Here is a 6000-nt window from a genome sequence, read left to right on the forward strand (position 1 = left end):
TGTCTTTTATGCAGCTCGCGTATAGCTGGCTAGCTAAGAACAGTGCTAAGGGACCCACAAATTGATATTTCCTCTGCGAAGGCAGTGCAATTCCCCAGGTAATAACACGATCTGAGGAATATGAAGCATTAAGGCACGAGCTAGAGATGGATATAAGATACAGCCTCCTGTGCACGAGCTAGCGTTATTTTCAGGTCGTAGTACTCTGACAACCTGCCATGTCCAGGAGTCTTTGTAAACCTGGATAGGTTATTTATAAACGTGTGTGGTCAGACATTACGTGTCCGTTATCCCTGAATTCTAAGACAAGTAACATAAATGTGCATGATCAAACATTACATGTCCGATTATGCCAGACTACCCATGTTCAATTTTACCTAATGATTAGACCATACCTTAATATATATTGTAATATTCATCATTTGTGCAAGACATGACAAATAATGATGGGTATTCACGTGATGACCCCTACACCTATCCTGGGATGGTTCTTCTATAAATACCAAGACCTGGGATAGAAAAGGGGTGGTGTTTTCTCTGTGTAATGCAAATACTTTGTCAAAATATAGAGAGAGATATACAGTAATAATATCGACTTGTGGACTAGGGGGATTTTAGCCTCCGAACCACGTAAAAAAGGAATGAGTGTTCTTACTATATCATTCTAAGCAACCTTAAGATTTATTATTCTTATTACGGTTTGTCGTTAAGCACTAGTTTATTCTAGCTAATTACGTAATACATTGTTGGCGAAAAACTGCGTCAACAGTTTGGTGCTTTCATTGAGAGGTGAAAATTGGTGCCATTGAAAAAGATTCATAACAAATTGGTAGTCACTCGCTCAAGGCACGATATCGAAATGGATCAACATGGTGGGCAAGAGGCTCACCATATCGCTGTTTCCAATGAACAAAGCCCGGAGATTCAGCAGCAGTCGGGAAAGCAACTGATGGGCCACGACGACACTAGAAGTTCAGCACCTCTACCGCCGAATCCAAACCAGGATTACTTGATTGCGGTGGAGTTGAAGAACATGCATTTCAGGAGCCATCTAGCCAAAGAAAACAAGCAAATCGAGGAAGTCTTGGCTCGGCTTACCCCTGTTACAACTGATGTTAACGTCAGAAATAGGCAAGGCCGGACTCATAAGTCTCGTCGGGAAAGTCGACCCAGGCCCAGTCGGGCGGTTAAAACCTCAACTCCAAGTTATATGCCCGTTTTGCACAATCACCAAGAAACCCTGTTTGGTGGCTTTCCCAGAGATCATCAACGAGTCAGCCGGTCGGTCAGAACCTCAACTCCGAGTTCGGTGCCACCGTCAAATTCCCATGGCAACCCACACAGACGGTCAGGGACGAACTCACAAAGATGACATGTCCCAACTGACTTCCCTGTACCGCGATCAGATTGCCAGGCATAGAGAACTAAAAATTGTGGAGCAGAGCGACCACGAGCTAACTTGGTCCAACCTGATTGGATGAGAATTGCCTCACCAATCAGTCATCCTCCGCCGCTGATAAGGTGTCTGTCCCCACCTCGTTCAACTCGAGATGTTCCTACCTATGAAAATAGTAGGAGGAATCCTCCTCCCGCTACCCCTGCTCATGTCCCGCGAGCACGCGGGAATATCCCGAATCCTCATCCTCGACCGCAAGCTCTGAACTTTTCTAATGGAAGATATTGGACGGCGGGTCGTCGAAGTGAGAGGACCAGCGTAGATTTGAGGAATCAGCTGAGTTCGGCTTAGAACCCTCGAATTGATCCACATATCGATTTGCAAGATCTCCTAAACTCGCAATGAACCAATTCAGCTCGTGATGGAGTCAATGGCCCGCACCACGAGGGAAGTCCTTTCGAACTGCGCGATAACGGGAATGCCCCACCAAACCACACTCGAACCTGGAGGGACAATAACCCATCAAACGCGTACGGCCGAATGAGAGCTGTTGAACAACCCCAAGGAACCAAGGACCCAACCCTAGAGAGGTTGGCACAGATGGAGGAACTGATGAAAAGACTCCTATCAGAGAAGGAAAAAGATGAGTATGACTCAGGGGATGAACTAGAGCTTTTTGCCTCCAACATTGCAGCAACACCATATCCGCCGAGTTTCAGGATGCCCCATTTATCAAAATTCGACAGAGATGGAGATCCGTCCGACCACTTAGGGATGTTCAATACCCTAATGATGGCCCATAACGTCAAACCCTAGTTAAGGTGCTTAGTATTCCCTTTGACTCTGGTCGGATCGGCTAGGAAATGGTTCAAGCAATACAAAAAGCATTCTATCAGCTCGTGGAAGAGCTTTTTCGCTGACTTCAAGAGGGCGTTCCGGGCTTCCCAAGAAGCTCAGATAAAAGCAGCGTCCCTTTCAAATGTAAAATAGCAGCCCAGAGAGCCTCTGAAAGCATACTTGAGTAGGTTCGCCAACATCGCTGTGCGAGCTAGAGACACAGATGAAAGCTCTAAGGTTATGGGGATGAGAACAGGAATCCTTGTCGGAGGTGACCTATGGAAAGAGATCCAGAGAAAGGGTGTCAACACAGTGGACGAGTTCCTAAACAGGGCTCAGAGGTGGATCAACTTGGAAGAGGCGCGAGCTTCGGTCGTAGGAACCAGCCAAGTCCCTGCCCAGCCCATTGGAGCGGTAACGGACGTTGCAGCTACGGTTCAAACAGTTACCCAGAATAACCAAGGGAGAGGAAGCAAGAGGAAGAGAAATGGCGAAGGCAGCCATAATGGTTCAAAGAAAAATAAGCCCGTGGAGAAGTTCAAACCAATCTACACGACTTACGCCGACCTCACGGATACCAAAGAGCGCATCTTCTTGGAAAATTCTGCTCGCCTTCCGTTGAAGAAGCCGGAACCTCTAAAAATTCAAAGGGCGAAGAGGGACCCTTCAAAATTCTGTCAATTCCACAATGACATTGGTCACAACACCGATGACTTCAGGCATTTGAAGGATGATATCGAGACGTTCATCAGGGTCAGACCCCTGGCTCAGTATGCCCGGAATCGAATCTCTCCTAATCAACTCACTGGGAAAAACATTCAATCAGCTTTAGAAGCCCCCGCAAATCAGACCGGAGCCTAGGTGAATCAGGACCCTGCTCCTCCAATAATAGGAGGAGAGATAACCACCATCTTTGGAGGCCCTCATCTGGCAGGCACGAGAAAAAATGCCCAGAAGAGGTATGTTAATGAGCTGAGGTCTCACAATGGAGTTGAGTTTGTCCCAGGGCAGCGTTTATCTAAACAACAACGATTGGAGAAACAACCAATCAGTTTTACTGAAGAAGATGTTAGTCATGTCCAGTTCCCGCATAACGACCCTCTAGTCATAACCGTCCAGCTCGCCAATCAGAGAGTTAGGTGGACACGGGTTGATAATGGGAGTTCTATGAACCTACTATTCAGGTCCACACTGGAGAAAATGGGATTTTTTGTGAACCTCCATGATGCTGTATGGATTTTCTGGCAAAGGTTCGGCAGCTATCGAAACGATCGAGTTGGGGATAACCTTGGGTGAGGGACCACGAACTATTTCGAAGCTGCCCCAGTTTGTGGTCATCGATTGTCTGACCGCATACAATGCAATATTGGGTTGGCCCACGCTGATGGCATTCGAAGCCATAGCTTCTGTCCGCCACCTCGTGATCAAATTCCCTTCATCCATGGGAGTATGTACTATTCGAGGCGATTAGCTCACTGCCAGGGAATGCTATAGCATTTCCATGAAGGGAAAATCATAACCCAGGCCGCAAATGATGGTAGTGCAGGATTGAGGCGAGGAATCCCAGGAAGTCAGAGCTGATTCTGGGATGGAAGAACACCAACAAGTCAGTTGCCGGAGAACCACCCCGAGTGAGGATATTGATCCCTGAATAGGCGAAGATAGGTCCGAGCTCCAGGCTATTGAAGAACTTGAAGAAGTAAACATTGATCCCAAAGATGCTTCGAGGGTCGTTAAGCTCGGGAAAAATCTTGACGCCGAAAGAATGGCGGAGCTGGTAATATTTTCACAAGCAAATCTAGATGTTTTTGCTTGGTCCCGTGAAGACATGGTAGGAATCAGCCCGAGTGTCATCATGCATACACTAAACTTGGACAAAAGTATGCCTACGAAATCCCAGAAACAGAGGCGTCTGCGTACGACCCAAGCTGAGGCCTTGGAAGAAGAAGTAGCTCGGCTTTTGAAGTGTGGTTTTATTCGCGAGGCTAAATACCCGATCTGGGTCACCAATCCTGTCCTGGTCCCAATGCCAAATGGGAAATTGCAGACATGCATCGATTTCTTCGATCTGAACAATGCCTGTCCCAAGGATTGTTTCCCCTTGCCAAGGATTGACCAATTGATGGATGCTACCGCAGGGCACGAGCTCATGTCCTTCATGGATGCATACTTTGGATATAACCAGTTCGCTATGAACCCTGCAGACCAGGAGCATACTAGCTTCATGACTCCAACCAATGTGTACTGTTATAAAGTCTTTCCCTTCAGGCTGAAGAACGCTGGGGCGACCTACCAGAGATTGGTCATTAGAATGTTCGTTGATCAGATCTAGAAAAACATGGAAGTGTATGTTGATGATAGGCTGGTCAAGTCAAAAACTGCCGATAACCATGTCTTCGATCTGAAGGAATGTTTTGGGATTCTAAGGAAGTATAGAATGAGGTTAAACCCCCAGAAATGTACTTTCGGAGTGGCGTCGGGAAAATTTATGGGATTCATAGTCAACACCAGGGGGATAGAGGCGAACCCTGACAAAATCAAATCGCTGCTAGAAAGGCCTTCACCCAGGTCACATAAAGATGTCCAAAGTCTGACAGGTTGAGTGGCAGCCCTCAATCGATTTATTTCTAAATCCACCGACAAGTGTTTGCCATTCTACAACCTGCTCCAGGGGAACAAAAAGTTTGAATGGACTGAGGAGTCTGAGCAGGCTTTCCTCGACCTGAAGACAGATTTGGCGAAGCCACTAGTGTTATCTAAACCAATGATAGGAGAGCCCCTTTTTCTTTATTTAGCTGTGAAGGAAAGTGCGGCCAGCGCCGTGCTAGTCCTTGAGGAGGACCGAGTTCAAAAGACAGTATATTATATAAGCAAAAGACTTCTCGGAGAAGAATCTCGGTATCCTCTAATGGAAAATATGGGGTTCTGCCTTATTACGACCTCCAGGAAGCTTAGGCCATATTTCCAATCCTAGTCAATCCATGTCATGACCGATCAGCCTTTAAGGCAGGTGCTGCAGAAACTTGAGACATTGGGATGTCTATTGAAATGGGCGGTCGAGCTTAGCCAGTTCGAGATACTGTACATACCCCGAACTACGATCAAAAGCCAAGCCCTGGCCGATTTCATGGGCGAATGCACTGGATTCCAGGAGGAGCCCTTGAGAGAATCGGTGCAAGAATTATGGAGAATCTTCGTGGATGGCTCATCTAACGAGAATGGATCCGAAGCTGGGATCATTTTGATATCCCAAGAAGGGCATCGTTTCCACTCCGCACTGTGGTTCAGATTTGTAGCGTCCAACCATTAAGCCGAGTACGATGCCTTATTGGTCAGGCTTAGAGTGGCGAAGGAATTGAAGGCCAGGGCCATCCAATGCTACAACGATTCCTAGCTCGTGGTAAACTAAGTGCTGGGGAGTATCAAGCGCGGGGGACCAAGATGGCGGCTTACCTGGCCAAGGTAAAGAAGGAGCTATCCGAGTTTGAATATGGCCTAGTCGAGTAGATCCCTCGCGAGCACAATGCCAATGTCGACGCTTTGGTTAGACTCACTACCTCCAAAGAAGCCAAGACTCTGAGCATAGTACCAGTTGAATTCTTGGAAAGTCTGAGCATCGTAGAAAGTGTGATGGAGGTCGAGATGATCGATATCAGGCCGACCAAGATGACTCCCATAATAGAGTATCTTACGATAGGGAAATTGCCTGATGAGAGGAAAGACGCGAGGAGAATACTCTACCAAGCTCTAAGGTATACAATCATAGA

The sequence above is a fragment of the Humulus lupulus genome, chromosome 2 (assembly GCF_963169125.1).
Source record: "Humulus lupulus chromosome 2, drHumLupu1.1, whole genome shotgun sequence".
In the NCBI taxonomy this organism is placed as follows: Eukaryota; Viridiplantae; Streptophyta; class Magnoliopsida; order Rosales; family Cannabaceae; genus Humulus; species Humulus lupulus.